This window comes from Pinus tabuliformis, chromosome 5_2, assembly GCF_031772625.1.
Source record: "Pinus tabuliformis cultivar Carrire ecotype Pingquan chromosome 5_2, CPIR1, whole genome shotgun sequence".
NCBI classification, from domain to species: Eukaryota; Viridiplantae; Streptophyta; class Pinopsida; order Pinales; family Pinaceae; genus Pinus; species Pinus tabuliformis.
This window is the reverse complement of record NC_142306.1, coordinates 553,793,237-553,815,431: the sequence shown is the minus strand read 5'-3', so window position 1 is coordinate 553,815,431 and position 22,195 is coordinate 553,793,237. Positions and strand designations below refer to the sequence as shown.

General features: G+C 37.2%; 1 protein-coding gene across 1 annotated transcript in view; it reads right to left on the bottom strand.

Annotated features, from left to right (window-relative positions):
* Nucleotides 1–14,933: 14,933 nt before the first annotated feature.
* Nucleotides 14,934–22,195, bottom strand: part of LOC149160153 (Preprotein translocase Sec, Sec61-beta subunit protein) — a 28,671-nt gene continuing 21,409 nt past the window's right edge. Inside the window, exon 2 of the mRNA XM_089436640.1 lies at nucleotides 14,934–15,204. The gene's annotated coding sequence lies outside the window, so the exon portion shown is untranslated. The remainder of the gene's footprint in view (nucleotides 15,205–22,195) is intronic.

The window sequence follows — 22,195 nt, the reverse complement described above, 5'->3', positions numbered from 1 at the left end:
AGAAATACAATGAGATGGCTTTATATAGGGCTGTGGAGAACATTTGATACTCTAACAAGTTGTGACAAGACTACACCTCCTTCATGGCATTTCATGGGAACAATATATGCAAAGGATGCACCTGAGGCAAGAAATATGTTAATATTCCACTTAAATTTTGGGCAATCGAATTATGAGAGTTTATTTCAACCATTGGGTAGGCTCTGATGATATTATTTACTCCCTTTAGTCCCACACTATTATTTTTCTCTTTGCTCGTGAGTTTCTTTCTAAGAAGGTATTTGGGATTAGACTTCACTGGTGCAATTGCACTCGTTGGTTCAATTCTTCGTGGGCTTTCAATTTAGTCGAGTACTCAACCAATGAGGTCCACTCCTTGAAAGGAAACATGGTAGTTTGTCTTCAATGCTTTGGTGAACAAGTTCATACTATTTCCAATTCTCTTTTCATGTGAGTTATTCTTATGTCTTTTCACTTAAATTTAGTGGTTTTAGCCTTGTTTTTAGGGTGGAATATTTTTCCTCTGTTGTTTCTATTTACTCCATCTCAACTCTTTCTTGCCTTTCTATTTCGAGAGATTCTTCAATTTCCCTTCTAGGCTTCCCTGGTCGATCTGGAAAGGATCCTTTTGCTCCCTGCTAGATAAGGACTTTGTCTTAGATGTGTTAGGGTTTTCCTATTTGGGTTTATTCATTCCTTTGTTCCCAACTCTCTCTAGCCTGACATTTCTTGTTCCCCTCTTCCCTGCTCTTAGTACCATGTTTCCTCATCAAAGACCAAATTCAAGAGACAAAACAGGAGGCATGATTGGGACATAGATTCATCATTGATGCAGATGTGGATGCTGAGATGGGGACCAAGTCCCAAATACTAGCAACACAACTCAAAACCCTAGATACATGCAAACTATCATGATTCACTGGGCACTGGAAAATGATGATGGGGAAAGTCTTGGTGGAATGCTAAGAGACTCACAAGGAAATTTTGGTATGCATAAATAAGCTACAAAGACAAAGTAAAAACTCTATGACATACTCTCCTCCATAAAAAAATAAATAGTTGATCTAGAGTTTACAACTTTAGATGAAGAGGTGGATCATCCATACACAATTTAAGTGATCTCACCATCCAAATAGATGAATTTTCATTTTATTTTTGTGATGTTGTCTATTAGCGACAAGGTTGCAAACTTAGAAATGAAAACACAGTTAATGATATTAAGAATATATATAAATATATGTTGTATTATCAAGACAATTTTAATTTTAAGTTCAATTAATACATTAGGCCAAACACTCTAGCTCTTCTATTTGTCTAATTTCCCTCGTGGCAAACTAGTAGCAATAATTATTTTTTTGTATGATGCAATTTCCTAAAAATACAAATCTATGTGATTAACCAAAAAAAAAGGATCGATTAAAAACCATTTCAAATTTGTAAAGTAAAGAAAGTCATAAATAACAAGAAGAAAAATATTGTTGGTTGTAAGGAATCAACCAATGTTGTTTGCACAAATGTATTTAAGGGCATCGTTGGTGATGGATTAAAGGCTTGTGGATGTAATTTTTAAAAGAAAACAAAAACAACTCAACATTAAAATTCAATGTGACTCGCATTGAAACAAATTTGGACAATGCTTAGACCTACTTTTAGAGAGCCCTCCTAAGACAAGCTATGCATTGTTATGCAAATAAGTAAACAAAATTTGTAGATACATTAGCAAGCTCCTTTACTTTCAAACATGTCTACAATCAAGAACAAATTATTGAAAATATGCAAGGTCTATAATCAATAAGAATTTATTGAAAAAGTACAAGTTTAACATAGGTATATGTGAACAAATGGAATTCGAAGTTTTATGGAACTGAGAAAACCTAGCGGAGCTACTGCTGCGCTGCGCGCACCTGGCCCAAGTTGCGTGCCATCTGAGCTCAGATCTGCTTCGGCTTGGGCCTTGGCCCAGCCATGGCCCCATCGGATTCATTCCACGAGGATCCTGATCCGCAAAAAGCATTCTCTGAACTGGTGAAGTCCCTTCCCCCACAACGACCCAGACCTGTAACCACGAAATTTGTCAAGAAACTTGATGTGCTGCAGGAAGTTCAACTGCCACCAACTATTTCTCGTATGGCATCACTTTCCCTTGCCGAGAAAGGATTAATAGGGCAATTTACAGGGCTTTGGCCATCGCCAAGAACAGTTCAAAGATGGGTTGAGCGAAACTGGTCAGATAAGATCCAAGGGAAAATATCCATCAGATTTTGTGGCAAAGGGTATTATACATTTCATTTCGAATCAAAGGAGGACAAAGATCTGATATTCAGGAATGGGCCATACTTCATGGACTCAAGGGGGCTTTATCTCAACAAATGGACCCCAGATTTCGACCTGGAACTAGACATCCCAAGTGTTGTTCCAGTCTGGGTTCGCCTCCCTCACCTTCCTCTACACTGCTGGGGTGATGATTCGGTTAAGGCCATAGGGAATGTTGTTGGCAAGTACATTGATCGTAGCGAGCCCAAGGACAACATGCAAGCATGTGCAAGGATCTGTGTTGAAGTGGATCTAGGTCGAGGATTGCCGGAAGTGATAAAGTTGAAAGTGGACGATTGGAGTCATATCTAGCAGCTGGACTACGAACAGATCCCTTTTAAATGAAAGGTATGTCACGAATACAGGCATTTCGCTAATAGATGCACAAAAGTTGTTAATGTAGACGATGAAGAGCAGGATGGCCACTGGGAAACTGTCAAAAAGAAGAAACCAACCCCCCCTCCAAGCCTTCTTTGGATCCTGAAATTCCTGGGCCCTCCAATCCGCGTCCATCCTCCTCTTCCCCTTTATCCTCAGATCTACAACCCCCCGAACCGCCTCTTCCTCCCTCTACCAATCCCTTCTCTATCCTCTCTGCAGTAGAATCTGTCCCCGACAACCCTTCCTTTGAACCCCCAGTCTCTCATCAACCTCCATCTATCTCCTCTCAGCCCCCTCCTGACCCACTTTCATCCAGAATTACCAGAAGTTCCTCCAAAGAAAATGGAGCAGCTAGTGATGTTTTGAAAAAACAAGGACCGGGCAGAAAATCAGCCAAGCAACAAAGGGATGAGAACGCCCAAAAAGATATAGCTATGGGCACGCAAACCCCAATAGAATCTTTCATCCTCGGGCATCAAGAAAAAGAGACAAGCAACAAAGACTATGAGAGGCGAGCACCTCTCCGCACGCCCAATGTTCCATGATGAAAATTCTTTCTTGGAACAGCAGGGGTTTAGGGCACCCCTCCAAGCTAGTCGCCCTCAGAGAACTAATTCACAATGAAAAGCCAAAAATCATGCTAATATAGGAAACAAAACAAGATCAGTACGAAATGAAAAAAAGTATAAACCAACAGAGAGTTTTTTGGAAGCATCAGTGAAGCTAGAGGGGCCTCCGGAGGAATTGTAACCATATGGGGCAACAACTAATGGATTTGCAGCTCAACAAATATTCATCAGAACTGGATTAGAACCACTCTTGACAGCAGAACAGGCAGTCAAACAGTAACCATATATAATGTTTATGCTCCCAACCACTACAGAGAAAAAGAAATATGTTAGGACAATTTGAAGGCAAGCATATAAGGGGAACAAAACAATAATCTCATAGTTGCAGGCGATTTCAATCTGATTCTTCACGCCAATGAAAAAAGAGGATGAAATTTTACTCCAGATCCCTCCAAAGGCCGTTTAGAAACCATCATCCAGGAGCACGATTTAGTTAACGTCATTCCCAAAAATCGTAGATACACCTGGAGCAATCGTAGGATCGGCATTGGTAACATAATGGAAAGGTTAGACAGATTTCTAATCAATATTGCTTTCCTCTCCTCTTTCTCAGCGGGATACGCTAATATTCTCAACACATCGGCTTCCGATCATTACCCCATTACTCTAACTCTGCAAAATCACTGCCCTCTTGGTCCCATCCCCTTTAAATACAACCCTCTTTGGAATCGGATGCCAGCAGCTAGAGAAATTGTCCAAACGACATGGAGCCAGCATGTCGAAGGCTCTCCAAGCTTTATTTGGGAATCAAAGCTAAAAAGAGTCAAACAGGCACTAAAAGATTGGGCTAGGGACAGCTATCAGGAACCAGAAGAGAACAAAAAGAAAGTCAAAAGAGAGCTAGAAGATGTTCAGCTAAGAATAGAAGAACAAGGACTATCACAGCAAAACAAAGAGCATGAAAGTAACTTATATGCACAACTAAGCCATATTAACAGGGAGGAAGAAATAAAATGGCACCTAAAATCTAGGCAACTATGGCTTCAAGCAGGAGATAAAAATACAGCCTACTTCCACAAACAAGCTACTGTTAGAAAGCTCAAGAATACTGTAAGCATAATCATGGATAGTGAAGGAAATCGGTACAGCACTCAGGAAACCATAAAGAAAGTTGCCACTAAACATTACAGGGACCTACTAACTGAAAGTAAAGAGGCAGAAGATTATTCCGATTTGCTCCAGCATCTGCCCAAAGGAGTTACTAAAGAGATGAACAACAAGCTCAGCAAAGAAATAGAGGAAGAGGAAGTCAAGGCAGCAATTTGGAGCTTGCATCCCGACAAGGCGCCAGGACCGGATGGATTCCCCATCTGCTTCTTTAGGGAGTATTGGACTATGATAAAAAAGGACCTGATAAAGATGATCTGTTAGGTGCTAAGAAAAAGAAAGTTAGGAGGATTCACTAACTCCACTTATCTTGCCCTCATACCCAATGAAAACCGCCCCTCCTCCTTTTCTAGATTCCGACCCATTTCTTTATGTAACTCATCCTATAAAATTATATCCAAAATCTTAGCATCCAGGCTCAAACCTCTTCTTCCCTCCTTGATTTCTGAAAATCAAGGAGGTTTCCTTCCCAATAGGCATATCACCGACTCCATCCTCCTTGTCCAAGAAGCCATTCATTCAAGCTTATCTAGGAAAGAAAAAGGATTTGTCTTAAAGCTGGACCTAGCAAACGCCTTTGACAGAGTAAGACACTCCTTCCTTTTTGTTATTTTAATCAGAATGGGCTTCGAGCCATCCTTCATCAACATGATTGTAGCCTGCATTTTTGGGCCCTAGATCTCCCCCCTGATCAACGGGAGGCCTTGTGAAGCTTTCCAATCCTCTCGGGGGCTAAGACAGGGCTGCCCCCTATCTCCATACCTGTTCATTCTCATGGCTGAATCCTTTAGTCAAGCTTTAGATTACAATCGTAGAGTGGGGCTCATAACTGGCATCAAATTTGGGAATGGAGCAAAAAACATTAACCATTCTCAGTTTGCTGATGATACCTTGCTAATTGGGGGAGCATCCACCACAATAGCAAGGCGATTCAAGAAACTCCTTGACCAATTTATGGAGCATTCTGGAGGCAAGGTCAATCAGCGCAAAAGCTGCATCTATGGGTGGAATGCTGCAAATCATGTTATACACAACATTGCAAGCATATTCGGCGTCACATGCAACCTGGAATGAACCCACTTCTCCTATTTAGGTATGCCTGTGAGTTTGGGGCCTTTGAAGGCCGAAACCTGTAATGGAATCATTGACAAGATTAAGAGGAAAGTGCTGCAATGGGGTACAATGTGGCTCAATCCAGCAGGCAGGCTTATTCTTCTTAAATCAGGTATCGCTTCACTTCCCATCTATCAATTTTCTTTATATCAAGCTCCAGCTATTTTTCATCAAAAACTGGAAGTTGCTCTTAGGCATTTCCCCTAGCAAGGGGGGAAGATTGATAAGAACAAGTTCAATTTAGTCAGCTGGAAGCATGTAATCCAAACCCAAGACAGAGGCGGACTTGGCATCAGATCAACAAAGCTCTTAAATCTGGCCTTTGGCACAAAAATTGTATGGAGATTAATAACAGGGCCTACACTGTGGTGGAAAAATGTGCTGGAGATAAAATACTTGAGCTGTCCAAGACAGCAACTCTTAGACACCAACATCCCTAACAGAGAATCCACAAAAATCTGGAGACTATGCAAGAAGGCTCTTCCATTTATGAATCAAAACATTTCGAAAGTCCCTGGCGGGGGAACCAGCGTAAAGTTTGGATCAAACAAAATTCTGGGGCAGCAACCTCTGGTCACGAACGCAGAGGCCATTCCTGTTATAAATTGCCTTAACAATAGAGGACTATACCATTTGTCTCAAATCTCAAGATGGGATTCCCTCTCCCATGTTTGGATTGGCTGGAATTTTCCTGAGCTTCCTAATGCTTTAGAACCTAACCTCAACTATCTGAAGATGCTCCTTTACATTAAGGCTCCCATCCAAGAAGGCAAAATGAATGGTTTTCGATGGGATGCATCTGGAACAAGCTATACAGTTAAAGCTGGTCATCAATACCTCTGTAATAGCATCTATCAAATAAGCATATGGAATCACTGGAAAATAGTATGGCGAACAGAGGCTCCTCCAAAAATAAAATTCTTCATCTGGCTCTTACTGAAAGGTAAAATACTAACAGCTGAAAATCTAAGAAGAAGAGGCATTATTGGCCCATCCAGATGCCCGAACTGTTGCAAATCAGAGGAAACGATGCACCATTTATTCATAGAATGTCCGGTTGCTGTTGGCTGTTGGGAGAAAATGGCCTCAATAGGAAATATAAATTGGGAACCCCAGCGCACTATAGCAGAGACAATATATAAATGGAGGAAAGACTGCCCCTGGAAAGAAAAAAGAAGTAGTTTGGTGAAGAGAGTATGGAACACCCTCCCACACACTCTACTTTGGCACATCTGGCTAGCTCGAAACCATAAAGTCTTCCAAGATAAAGGCTCAAGCATACGTAAAATCTACCACAAAGCTAAAACACTTGCACTGGAAACGATCTCAATTAACACCACCGGCAAGATTGATGCAGCAAATTATAGCACAGAGGAGCGAAACTTAATCAGTTACATCTTGGAGAACAATCCCAATGCTCAGGAAGCCCACAGGAAGGAGGCTTAGACTAAAGGAAAAGCCAGCACTTGGAAACTGAGATTAAAAGAAGAAAAATTTGCTAACTGTATATGTAACTGTAATATCTTCCACTTATTTTTCGACGGGGCATCCAAGTCAAACCCGGGTCTAGCCGGAGCAGGAGGGTTGATCTGTAATGCCAATGGAGAATGTATTCTCCATTATGAATGGGGTCTCGGGAAGATCTCTAACAACAGAGCTGAAGCATTAGCTCTGTTCCAGGGCCTAATCCAGTTAAGCAAGCTAGGAATAAAAAAGGCGAAGGTATTCGGGGACTCCTCAGTTGTCATTCGCCTTATGGTGCATCAGCAGAACACACCAAACACTCTCCTTCAGCAAATAAACAGGCGCAACCAAATCCTTCATCAGGCAATGGAAGATATCCAATATTATCATATTCTCCGTAAATTGAATAAGAAGGCCGATGAGCGTGCCAACAGAGCATGTGAAAGATCTATCGGTATCCTGAACTGTAACTCCAGCGAGTCCTTCCAACCCTTGCCATGATTCAGTCACATCCCCTTAGCGCCAAGCACTGCACCACTGACAGAATCGAGATGAATCATGAGATATGGACCGTTAGCAAGACAGCGTATGGTATTAAGATTTGGGACAGATATGAAACTCGCAAAACACTCAAAGTCTTTGAAAGTTTCAACATCCCGCCAGTAAACGTCTATTCGGACCCGATCCTAGAGTCTTTCAGGATTTTTTCCAGTCCTTAATGCAGATTCACCATCTCCACAGCGTGATCGGCATGCTCTCTTCTCGCCTTCTCTTTATGCAATCTTCTCCTATTTATTATCCCTCACATCTCCATCTCCATTGCTCTGTTCCTTGCTGCCTCCGAGAGCATCTATTCTCTGAGGGCCTCTGTGTCTTGTCTTCTTCAACGACCTGTTGCTCTTCCTTTAGAAACTGTTCCTACTCCATTTGCGTCAATCAGAACCTCTGGACAGCTCCTCCCCGCTCCCGTTTGACTATCTGCGCTCTCAAGCAAGCTCGTGTTCCTCCGTGTTCTGTTTTTTCTTCTGTTGCGAGCGTTTTGGACCGCAACAACCCTGAAGCAAGCATGGCTCGCTCCGAGGACTGCCTACACTGTGCGGACTTGCAAGCTGAACTAGAGGAAGTCAGGGCGCAACAGCGCATCTTAGAGAACCAGCTAAGGATCCTGGAGACCAGAATGGAAGATCAAAACCGCACCATCAATGACAAATACAGAGCAGAGATAGATCTTTTTCTGCATAGGGTTGCCTCTCTTCATGAGCAGTTTAGAAATCTGTCGAACCGATGTAGCCATGCTGAGGAATCCATAGCAATATTGCAGTATATGATGGACAAAAAGAATCAGGGAGCACCTAGCGCTTCCAATGCCAAACAGATAGAACCGAACCCAAATCCGAAGGAATCCACAGCAAGGCAAATAAGCCACATAGAAATAGATTAAAGATGTTATGCAAATGTAAATTTTGGTTGTTTCAATATGTAAGAGTCTATAGTAGCTCAGGAAGTTTTAGAGGTAAAACAAGCAGAAAAAGGATCAGTGGGAGATCCCATTTTGTAACTCCTTTGATCCAAATCACCAGAAGTATATATTGTACTCCAGGAGAACTGACTCCTCTTTTTTCAGTCATTAATATAGCAACCGACATTGTTAAAAAAAAAAAATAGATATCTGCAAATGATTACCATCAAAATTATTAAAAAAATGTAGAATGGAATTGCATTTAATACAAATAGTCCTCATTATAAAGAAATGGTAAGCAAAATCATAATGTTGATATAGGGTATATGCATCAAAAATGAAAGATGCAAGGGTTAGACAATTGAATAAATACAAATATTCTTGTTAAATATGTAGTCATCTCCAAATGGCCACACTTGTTAAGTGCATTGCTTGTAAAGGGAAAATGATGGATAAAAGTTTCCAATTTAAAGCACCTAAGGATATAATAGAACATTTGCACTTTTTGTACAAGATATATTGAATTATTAATCCATGAAATTAATAATTTCCATATCTTTAGGACTCCTTTTTACAATCGTACTCTTAGAAATGTGATCAACTATGAAATCGGATTCGTCCAAAACAGGCCACGTGTCCGAATCCCACGAATCTAACACGATTCGATGGGAATTTGAATCCTAAAATGGGACACCACATGTCCTAACAGGACACCATCGAATCCGGGTCGTGTCCCGATTTTGTGATTTGAATCCCAAAAAAGTGAGGGTTTATGAGGTTTATGAGGGAGGGTTTATGAGGGTTTATGAGTGAGGGTTTGTGAGGGTTTATGAGGGTTTATGAGGTTTGGGAGGGTTTATGAAGTTTGTGAGGGTTTATGCAAATATTTGAATTTTGTATGTACTATGGATGCTATAATGTTACTAACTTTGTAAACAGTAAGACTAACATCTAGATGAAAATCTATATTTGAAATCAATGAATTTGTATCATTAATGAGAATTTGTGTAAGAAATATCTAATTTTTAAAATATATGTATATACATATATATATATATATATATATATATATATATATATAACGAATCCTACGTGTCCTATTCCGGGGGGTCAACGTGTCCGAATCCGACACTCGAATCCCCATATCCTACGAATCCCGAATCCCCTTATCAGGTGACTTAGGTGATCAAAGACACTAAAAAAATATCATATCTAACACACATCATTTTGGGTGTGCAAGAGAGAAGCAAAGCCTTATTTGCATCAATCATGCATCTAGTGATTTATGTATGCATGCAAAAGGCAATCCCTAAAACATGCAAGTAAAAAACATGTTGCATGTTCTTGTCTTTAAGACACAATTGAAGTGTGTGGCCTTGTAAGCCATTGTTGTTAGAGTCTATTAATCTTTTATTAGGAGGGATCATAATCAATACAAAGAAAGCTACATGAACTATGCACTATATGTAGACATTTCTATTTAACAACTCCATTTGCAAAGATGATCCAGAACACAAATTCAAATTCCCTTAATCTTAGAAAAATATGTTAATGTGCAAGTATGTTGACAATATGGTGAACAATGTCAAGTTCATTTCTTAGAGAGATCACAATTGGTGCATAACAAATTTAATAAAAAAATTATTGATGTCATAACCAAATTCCATACTTTCAAAGCATAAATTTGATATGAGAACAATGTATTTAGTTTGCTACATTCACTAGCCCCACTTCCACTCTATATTATGAAAGAGGATGCCTAATCCAAAAGATAAAATGAACTATAGGACAGTCATGATGTACTAGGGCAAAGCACAAAAACCCTATCAACTAATCCTTTAATTGTTTTATTTTGTTACGCATTCCACAAATAATTAAAAAAATTGGTCCACATAATTCCATTCTCTATTATAAACAAGCTCAAGTCTTGGAGAGTGGAAAAATTGTTTTTATGTAAAGAACAATATTTACCTTCATTCAAGGAAAGCACTTAAATATTTATAAACCACTATAACACAATGGCATGTAGGTGCCCATAATAATGATTCCAAATTAAATGGCACAAACGATACTTCAACCCTCCATATAATCTTTGTTAGCACATACTTGAATGACATTAATTCACAATAATAAAGATCATATATCACCGTGAATGAAGAGCGAGCTTTGGTGAATATGCTTCAATTAGAAATATTCAACGAATAGCCTTCAAACAAAAAAAATGAAAATTATGAGCTATTTCATACTATATTTGGTGGATTTCTACCATGCACTAAGCATTTAACCAATTTAGCCTAATGCACACATTCAACGAATAGCCTTCAAACAAAAAAATGAAAATTATGAGCTATTTCATACTATATTTGGTGGATTTTACCATGCACTAAGCATTTAACCAATGTAGTCTAATGCACAATCCACCCAAGAATTGAAATATAACATGATCATGAATGATTGCAAATTTCATACATGTGGATTATAACATTTTAATAACGAGATTTTATCTTTTGGATTCATACATCAATGAATCATCATTGAATTCATTTGCAAGAATCGAATCTAATAATATCAATGCATGATTGCAAATTTCATACATGTAGTATTATAACATTTTAATAACAAGATTTTATCTTTTGGATTCATACATCAATGAATCATCATTGAATTCAATTGCAAGAATCTAATAATATCAATATCAATCAAAGTAGAGGTAGGGGAAGAGGGCAAGTGACAACTGAGGTTTGCTCACATCATTCTCACTCGCATACTGCCCGATTCCGCATTCCCTGTTCTCTGGGAAACTCATCCTTCATCGTTTCAGTGACAATCGAAATGTGTGAGGACGCTGTGGGTTCGGGGGAGGTTAATCATGGGGCTCCTCTGGAACATAGGATGGCAGACCAAAACGTCTCCCAACGCCGAGACACAGGCGGCTTGCCAATTATGAATACAAACGCTAATGCTGGCCCAAGCGCGCCAACGGGAGGTGACCCTTCAAGTTCTGCGGCCCATCCTTCTGAATCGAAAGACTCAGATCAATTTGGGTGCCGAATCGTAGAAGAACAACCATCAACCTCAGATGAAGATTGAACTAGTCTGCGCCTTTGGTTTTTTGGTCAGCTACTGAAGAAAGAAGTTCAACTCCCTCTGGATACATAGTTTTCATGCTTGTAAGCTCGCTGAATTAGGTCTCTGTCAATTCTATATGTCGGTCTCCACTATGAGGGCGGCCTTCTCTTATATGTTGGTGTCTGTTTACGTTTATGTTTATGTTGGAATCTGTCCAAGAGCTAGTTGTGCACAAGTCAGTCTTGTTCACTGTATGGGTCAGTTTTTAGTCACTGTTTGGGTTAGTTTTGGTATGGTCACTGTCAAGATTTGGAATCTAATGTTTTCAGATACTACAAATCCTGATGTAAGTCAATACGCAGGTTCTCTAGTTAGTACGTCAAGAGTTTTTTGCAAGAATGCCAACTCCATGGCTAGAACTCTCGAGGCATCTGCCTCTCTGTAATATCTTTTTGTATCAATATAGAAGTAGACCAATTAAGAAAAAAAAATATCAATCAAAGTCAAGGAACACACTAACAAAATTTAACACATCACTGCCTTGGTTAAAAGAGTGGACGATGTTGATTTTGACCATGAACATCAACATCATGTGTTGCTTTATAACTTTGATATTTTTGAGACATCAAAATTTGATCAATTTATGGAACAATTAAATTCTGGTGTAAGATATCGTCATTTAGCATTCACGCATTGTGTTTTCTATGTAATATCTTTTTGTATCAATATAGGAGTAGACCAATTAAAAAAAAAATATCAATCAAAGTCAAGGAACACAATAACAAAATTTAACACATTGTTGCCTTTGTTAGAAGAGTGGACGATGTTGATTTTGACCATGAACATCAACATCATGTGTTGCTTTATAACTTTGATACTTTTGAGACATCAAAATTTGATCAATTTATGGAACAATTAAATTCTGGTGTACGATATCGTCATTTAGCGTTCACGCATTGTGTTTTAATAATGAATTCATTTGTGAATATCTAATAACAATAGAAGCCAAGGAAACAAATCGACAAATGTCTAATGCTGAATTTATACAAGGCTTGACAATGTTGCTCCATCAAATTGTTTTGGAATATTTGTAAGGCTGCTCTAATAAATGTTTTCGAATATTTACAAGGCTGATCTAATGAGTGGTTTAAACATTTACAAACACTAATTTATAACACATTGCCCATATTTTAAACCTACAACATTTTGGAACTTCCTATTTTTATTAGTTCAAATGGCAATATCGCACAAAATTAAAATTGTAATGGACAATTTGGGAACTATACCTATCAAACCACTATTTTTTAGATGTTTCAACACTTTATGTTACGCAATTTATTGCTATTATCATTTTAAATAACTAACTTTTTGAATAATTTTTCATATCCATGGTAAATTATGTTATTTTTTAAAATTTCAAATCAATGTATATTTCTTTTTCTTTAACTTTTTGAATATTTTTTCATATCCATGCTTAATTATGTTACTTTTTAAAATTTCAAATCAGTGTTGCTATTATCATTTTAAATAACTAACTTTTTGAATATTTTTTCATATCCATGGCAAATTATGTTATTTTTTAAAATTTCAAATCAATGTATATTTCTTTTTCTTTAACTTTTTGAATATTTTTTCATATCCATGCTTAATTATGTTACTTTTTAAAATTTCAAATCAGTGTTGCTATTATCATTTTAAATAACTAACTTTTTGAATATTTTTTCATATCCATGGTAAATTATGTTATTATGTTATTTTTTAAAATTTCAAATCAATGTATATTTCTTTTTCTTTAACTTTTTGAATATTTTTTCATATCCATGCTTAATTATGTTACTTTTTAAAATTTCAAATCAGTGTTGCTATTATCATTTTAAATAACTAACTTTTTGAATATTTTTTCATATCCATGGTAAATTATGTTATTTTTTAAAATTTCAAATCAATGTATATTTCTTTTTCTTTAACTTTTTGAATATTTTTTCATATCCATGCTTAATTATGTTACTTTTTAAAATTTCAAATCAGTGTATATTTCTTTTTCTTTAATTTATGTCTTTTTAATTCCAAAACTTACAAATCAATGAATATTTCTATTTCTTTAATATGTCCCTCTACACATTTATATTTTTCCCTGTAATTTCCTATTTTCCAAAATTTTAAAATAATTATTTGACAAAAAAAATTATTAGTCCAAACAGATCGATGGCTGAAATTTTGGGGTGCCCGCTTTTTTTTTCCACCCACCCATTTCAAAATTCCAAAACCTTAAGCAACGTAGTGCGTGACATGAATGCTTATCCGCAAACAAATCCGAAATGTGTTTCTCTTCACAAATATCAGCTCTCTGATAATACAAGCTTCAAAGGCTTTGCATCAATTTTCGCATTTTCAAGGCATCACTAGCCAATGAAGATGAAACATTATTTATTTGTTACTCTTCTTTCAAATACCAAAAATTGACAATTACATAGACCTAGCTTATAAGCCCTCTGGTGGTTTGTAATCTTCTATATTTTGCCATGTCAAAAGCATTAGATATCTTCCATTATACACACTGATTCAAACACTAATATAGAAATTTGATTTAAAAATATTAACTGAATACCCGTAACTACTTGTTTGCACTAAAAATTGAAAAACTTTCTACAACTCTTGGTTCCTGACAATCCAAGGCAGAGTAAATGGGTACACTACTGTATACAAGTTTTACTAGTTCAACGAATACAGAAAAAAAAACAAATTTCTTGCCAAAGATAAGAAACAAAGTCCATTGAGAATGAAACTACAGTAGATAGCTTTGTTGGCTTGCAAGATAACTACAAAAAGATGTTGTTGGGAACTTGCTAACTGTTAAAATAGCCTGTGGGCCCACAATTTGTCCTTCAAACCAATTCACGGACCACTTCAAATAGGTTTCATGGACATTTCACTCGGTTTCCAAGGGAACACCAACCCACAATTTCTCTTTGATAGCTAATTTTTAGTTCAGCTACGCATTTTTAAGATAATCTACCACTTCAAGGCAAAATCATCACTAAGTTTCTCTTTGTAATGGTAAAACCATTAGATTGTGGTAAAACATTACTCATCCACCATAAGATATTACAACGCCCAAAGGTATCCTTGTCTACATATTCAATCTCAAACCATTTATGAATGCAAATACAACCATATAATCCAAGCTCATGTCTCTATCATCAATTAACACTCTCAACAACCAATTAAATCAAAGCTACCCACACAAAATTTGATTCTAGATAGAATGATTATACATTCAAAAGTTGCCCCTTTGAAAATTCTCGATGCTTTATTCGAGTCATGACACAGTTGTTAACTTCTAAAACTACGAAGAAATAAAAAATTACTTTCATTAGCACATGCACAGATGAATTCCATAAGAGAAAATGACCCTGGTTCTGATTAGTTGATAAAGGCAAAGCTACCACCGCAAAACCCCAAGATATACACTTAAAAGGAACATAACTATTTTCAAGGGATCATTACCGTAATGAAATGTTGTGAGTAAAATTCGGAAGGAAAATACTTGCTTCGCCTTGCTAAAACCATCTCCCTACTAAAATTGCAAAGCATATACATTTCCTTTCTGTTTGATGAAAAGGACTGGAAGGAAAATAATCAATTGGTAGATTTTATGAGAACCACCACCTGCAAAAGGCATATGAATTTAATTTTTAGCTAGTAAACCTATATATATACCTATGTCAACTGAAAATCCAACCATAATGATCTTTATTAATGTGTTAAAAATAACAATTCCTAACTAAATAATTATGTTTATATACTCAGGAATACCGATCCACCTTTTGATTTTAAGGTCTAAATTTTAAGTGCACTGAATTCCTTGATCATTATATCGAGTCAACTCATTCCACAACAGCTTCTCTATTTGATCGATTGGGTAAATATCATCTGTGAAAATTCAGTGTACTCATTGTGCAATTCCAAATATGAAACTAAAAATACATTTTCATACAAATTCCGTATCATTTTTTCCCTGTACAAACATAATTTATCACATTTTATCCCTCATTTTCCTAATGTTTCTAAACTCTGCCACTATATCTAGTCCATGATTCACATACCTATATTAACCATATCACAGTAGAGAACTGGCATACTCCCTAAAAAATCAAATGGGAATGCCGATGTAATTCAAGGCAGGTTCTCATATTAATATTTTTAATAAGAACCATAAAAAAGTGTCGCAATTAGAATTATTTTATTTGAGAACCAGTGATGACAACCTACTATAACTCTCAAAATGGTGACAGGCCTGTGTTTTGAGGAGTAAATCCTAGTAGCATCAAGAGCCCAGAAGATTTTAAAGGCACAATTATATATATTGGTATATACATTTTTAGAAATTACAAGTGACATGGAACATATGAAGGAAAAAAACAAAAAACTAGGAACATCTGTTTATACTAAAGAATGAAGAATACAAGATACGCCTTCTGTAGGCAAGCTTCTGTTTTGCAAACACCATAACATCATGGTATGGCATCGAGACACATACTTGTTTTTCTGAATGGTTTTTGCATTAGTAACACATAGCATACTAATGTGCTTTAAATATGTTACAAAAATTGTTGTAAAAATGTTATCAAGAGTATTCTAAGAAACAAGAGAAATTATAGAATGCATTCAGAGAAAATTATATAGAGAATGCATTTATTCACATAAGAAGTACATAATCAAAGAAAATATATATGAAAGAAGTTTATTGGTTTCTAAAAGTTACAACATGTCCTACTGACAAACAATGTAAGAGTGATTCTTCTTAAATTCTCAGTGTGACATATGCATTGTCCTTCATTATTGCATAGAGTTCAAATGAGAACGAGGGTGACATTTGCAGTCTGACTAATGATGTGGTGCACAATATTGCTGGGCAGGTTAAGCCTTGTCGTACAGGGTTTCCTTAAGCCTTGTCTATTGCCATGGTTTATTTGAAGATGTAATTTGAAATGGAGTGTGATCATATTTAGATTATCAAATTCTGGTGATTTTATTTCGAAGTACTTCCTTATGGTTTTTCCTTCAATTCCCTCGTGTTGTTTTTCAAGTTGCAGGTGTTATTTCACAAACAACGTTATGTTGATTGTGTTTTCAGTATCACTTGTTACAAATTTAAAAAGGTTGATTTCATTTAACTTTTCCATGGGTATAATGGAAGATACTAGTGACAAAACAAGTGTAATATCAAAACTATGTCCATTATGAGAATTATGCTGAATAAATGGTTAAGGTAGGAATCCAGTGTACATTGAAAACAAAACCATTGCCAAAGTGGCATCATGCACAGCAGGGCTTTGCTAACATGTTGGTGCGCTCTCTTAATTATTCCACAAACGATCTCCATCCTCCATGACAAAGACATCTAACATTTATCATTGGAAACCTAATCTGAGAACTATGATATTGTTTCACTCATCAATCACTACACATTCTTCCATTCTCTACAAGGAGGATTTATCCTATCGATGAAGATAGCAAAGTATTGAAATAAGAATTTCTTTCGCTCACAATTCAATGTGATAATTTCCTAGTTGAAGTGCTTCAAAAAATACCAGCTCTAAGGTGCTCATTTTTTTCTCGAGTTTTTTTGACATGTAGCCTCAAATTTATTCCATGATCATTGTAAACATGATTGAAAGTGCAACATTGTTATGTCATTTAAAAAACCTACACTGGGTGATGAAATCAAAACACCTACCCTTCATCCTTTTTGAGGCCCCTCTTCATCCTTTTTGAGGCCCCTCTTTCTTAGGCTACTATAATCACAAAATCTCACCCATATAGCGTGTACACAATTTACTCTTATCCAGTGATTCCTTGTCCCTTGATTGACTTCCTTGAGTGCTAGATATGCATGGTATGGTTGTTGTTAGTAACCATATTAAGAGATGATGGAAGTGGCAACGCTCTATCATGGCAAAGTAGTTTGCTTAGAAGGAAGACAACAGATTCATAAGTCGGACCAACGACACCTTTGTCATTTTTAGCATAATAATGGCTATATCTAAATGCATAAGTTGCATAATGCGACGTGGAATGCAACTTCTCAAATTTATGATTGTTTTCAGATTTAATAGTGTTTTAAAGGTGCATGAAAGGAATAAATTGATCAGCCCACACACAGAGCTACCTATAAGAGATGGAAAGTTTCAATTTCAATATCCCACAACACTTGTCACACACCAAGTGGAAGAGTCCAAACATAGACATCTATCTTTTCCACATGGCGCCCTCGATGTCATTTCGCTTTGAATAGAATGGGATTCTCTAGTTATTCCTAGGGTAACGATAGACTGAGGCTATCATCTCCTCCTTAAAAGAATTAATTGTGATCTTAGCCTCCTCTCCTCATTTTCTCTAATTTCACATCTTCCAGAATCAAAACTCAAAGGATGAATACCAAACAAACTCAGCTTGTCTATTGGTTGAAGGTCAAAAAGAAATCAATGGCAACAAGGAGTCACACCCAATACCATAGTTAGTCATGTCTATTTTATGGCTTATGTTCCCCCCTGGATCCGCCCCCGAATGAATTATTTTTGGAACTTGAGAAAATAAAAAAACCAAAACTCCAAAGGCCATGAAGGTTGATGTCGTGGCGACTATAGAAAGCGGATCTCATGCTTGGGAGGCTATTTGTAATGTTCTCAGTAATTTAATCACTCGAAAAAACAAAGTAGCCTATCAATCCCCGTAGGCTGTAGTTAGTGATAAAGGGGAAAACCCCAAAAATTCCCACTGTGGGGCAAGTTTTGGGGCAGTTGGGTGAAAAAACCCAAAGTTAGGGCTTGGAGTAAAGTTTACTCAAATTGATTAGGAAGGTGAGATCCCTCTAGGAAATCTATAAATATGGAAGGATTGAATTCAATTAGGATCATCATTGTGGATCAATTTATCTCTGATTTTTCTTGAGCCTAAGGCTCTGATGGTTTTAAGACCCCTTTCTCTTGTCAATTTCAATGGTGAAGTGAAAGATTCCACCCTAGTTGACACCTTCTTGCTATTCCATTTTGTTCTGGGCAAAATTTTATCTGAGGCAGCAAATTCTTGGAGGCTTAATTTTGTTTTGGCATAGGACTTCTATTTGAGGGAGCACGCTTCTATTAGTCTTAATTTATTTTGGGCATAGGGACATCATTGACGACAGCAAGTTTCTGTTGATATTAGGCACTCTAGGCATAGGAATTATCCTTTTGAAAGACATTGAAGTCTTTGCATATCTTTTAATTTGGTTCTGGCACGACAATTTGAATCTGGAAAGGTCGCGAGCACTCTTGGATTTTGGTTTTGATTTTTCCACAGTGATGTCATCCGTGGGGCATGACAATGTGGAATTTTGTCGCTTGTCCTGATATGAATTTGCAAAGGGAGAATTGAAGGAATTTCGCCTAATCGGAATCCTTTAAAGGACAATTGAAGTGTGAATCTCTAGTGCAGGGTTGGCTTGATTACTCAACGAAATCATAGTTAGGTGTGAATCTCTAGTTTTGGGCAAGGTCGGCTTGGATTGTTCAACAAATTACCATAGCATTATCATCCCAATTTTGGGCACGCCAAAGATTCCGTTATGAAGCGAGTGGAATCCATAGCTTAACTCAAGGGTGGCATAAATTCAGTTTTGTGGAAGCCGAAGCTATACGCACTTGAAACACGTTGATACAGTCCAGTGAGCAGTATTGTTCCACAACATGGGCCCCACAACGAAAGAATCACTGTGATAGAGAAAGGGCTAATCGAGTGAAATCAGGTTTGACGATTCATATATGTTTGAACACACTTGAAGACACATCAATACAATCCGTCTTGGGTCCCACAATAGTAGCATCGCAGTAAAAGGAGTGAAGGCTAATCTAGTGAATTTGGGTTCAAGAAATCGAAAATTCCAGAAAATATAGATAGAACAAGAACCTATTTAAAATCTGTGAACTCTACATTAGATTTCATGGAACTCGGGATCCGTAACTTTACCATACGATTTACAGTTCTAATTATTGTGAGTTGTAGCAGTTTTTATACTGATATAATTACATTTTTGGATTATTTATGGTTCTACTACTTGGTAGTTTTTTAGAAAGGTCGAATTGCTTATTGATTGTGTCACTGGACAATGGAAATTAAATAATTGAAAATTAATTTTAGTTGTTGTACTGAAAAGGCAAATTAGTTACTACAGGAAAAACTCCAGGGTAAAATTACCCGAGCCTATTTCACTATTATAATCCCTCATGTTCATCCTTGCAAAGTACTATACATGGCACCTAGCTCTACTCCTCCCTACATATTGATGACTTTGAAGCGACCGAACATTTAGTGTTTTAATTACAATGAGATGGGATTAGCATGGGAGGGTTGTCTCCTCATGGATAAATTTATGGATTGATCTGGCCCCTCTCATATCACTATCTTGCCAAATCCTCTATAGAAGTCCCCTTTTCCTTGCCTTCACAGTTTTCCTAAACCCCTTCCCTTTGCAAGAGTCGTGGTGTGCACTTGCTATCGTTCCCAATGGCTTTATAATGAGCCCCTCTTGATTGACAACGTTGTTTTCTTTGGTGGTGAGAAACCTTGGCTCCCCCACCCTTGCAACTTAATACTCCAGCGAAACTCTCTTCGAAGACCCCTTCTGCAGCGATCAACAACAAACACTGTGTGTGGGACGGCTTCAGCATCCAACAGTTCGATGGATTTGGGCGTCTTAAGGTTTGTCTTTGGTGCCCACATCATGGTTTATTCTAGCTTGAATATCATTATGTGGTGAATTGTTCAGTCTTGTATATCTTGCATCTTTTTGTATCATTTTCATCCCCATGCTTTGTTCTGGTTAGCCCTCCCCACCCCCTTCCATCCCCCTTTACCTGTTACCGCAGGCACCCCCTACTCTCACTCTAGTTCTCAATTTGGGACTTCTCTGAACTTTTTCGCTCCCCTTCCCCTTAACACCCGTAACTTCCTCTCACCCCATCGAACGCTCCTCTCTTCTGCCTGCAATCACCTTTGGGGCATTGTCTTTGCTCCCCCTTGGACACCTCTCGACAGCCCCTTAAACCTGCTAGCCATGTCCTCCGGTCTCAATTCTTCAAGCTCCTTTGACAATTCTCCCAGTAACGCAAGCAACAATCCTTTGGAGATTCTTCAAGTGGAAATTATCGACTTAAAATGGTGAATTTTTCAGTAAGATAATCTTCTAACATTTGTCACTGAGGAGCTTTAGTCCCTCAAACTCAAAACTTCTCGTCAAAAAGACGATATTGATGTCATCAGAAGACAACTTGGGAATCTCAAAATCAATGGCAACGTTGCAGGGAATGAGAATTCTACAAGCACTGTTCAAGGCCCAGCCTATGGCAATCTACATTTTGACTTGAACAGACCAGTTGATGAAGATATCTTCTTTCCTCTGTAATGGGAGCTTATTGTAAATTTGCATTTTTGTTGTTTCAATTTTGCAAAATCTATGTATGAAGGACTGATATCGTAGTCTTTTTAGTTAGTAACTATCTAGTCTTGATAGACAGCTCCTCTCTGAAAGATCCTCTGAAAATGATGAGATGTAATGACTTCTCAAGTATTTGTTGTGAGTGGGGGCCGATTTAATGCAATATTTACTCATTTCTATTTTTTTTAAATGATAGACCGAGGCTATCTACAATTGTCGATCTTGAGTTTGGCATTTGAACTTTTAAGAATAATTTTAGTGCATGCATTTGGCTATGCTAGAAGTGTTGGTGGTTGGAAACCTGGTCATGGTGCACTTCTATCACAAGAATTGATAATTGTCAGTCTCAAACATTTATCATTATGAAAAATGCTTGAGAATTATATGAGTTTTTACTCCATACAAATCTATGGGTGAATCATTTACACATTGAAGCCCTAGGCTACATGTGTTACCCTATCTAAATCTATTGAGGTGATTAAACTCATGGATCCTTGAAATCATTGGTCATTGTCAATCGATTTGTTGGAATATTAATTGCATACACATCCAAAGGCATCAATTTGCATGGAGGAGGGCATGTCAAGATTTTAGGAAAGTACGACGTGGGCATTTGGATGTTTATGGAAGACGTTTACAAAAAGAAAGTGGAGTTTAATCTTAATTTGCTAAACAAAATGTCAACATCTCACCACTGCACTTGCTTCTGCAATGAGAACAATAAATAAATGTCAAAGCAAAATGTTTCTCTCCTATAGCATAAATAATTTAGTATTTCATGACTTGGACGGGAGATGGCGTTTGTTGGATTGAAAAGTAACACAAGTGGCCACAAATGAAAGATGTGTCTTGTATCAAGAAAATAATTGTAATTATCTGGTCATGGTATCAAGACGCAATCAACAATGTCTATTTGTTTATATGGATGTGTCAAATCTATGTTGTCTATCAGACTAATTGGTTGAAGAAATAGCAAAAAAGGTGAACTTTTATGTGGAACGTTGCATGTTTTCCATGAGCCCATTGCCATCGTCATTTTTGAATGATCACTCTTTCACCAACCATGGCAACAATTTGATTTATTTCATTTTTGATAGCTACCTTTTAACATGACCTCTTTATCATCTCTCATATAGGTGTTATGGATTTAACCCACTTGTAAGGTAACAATGATGAGTGGTA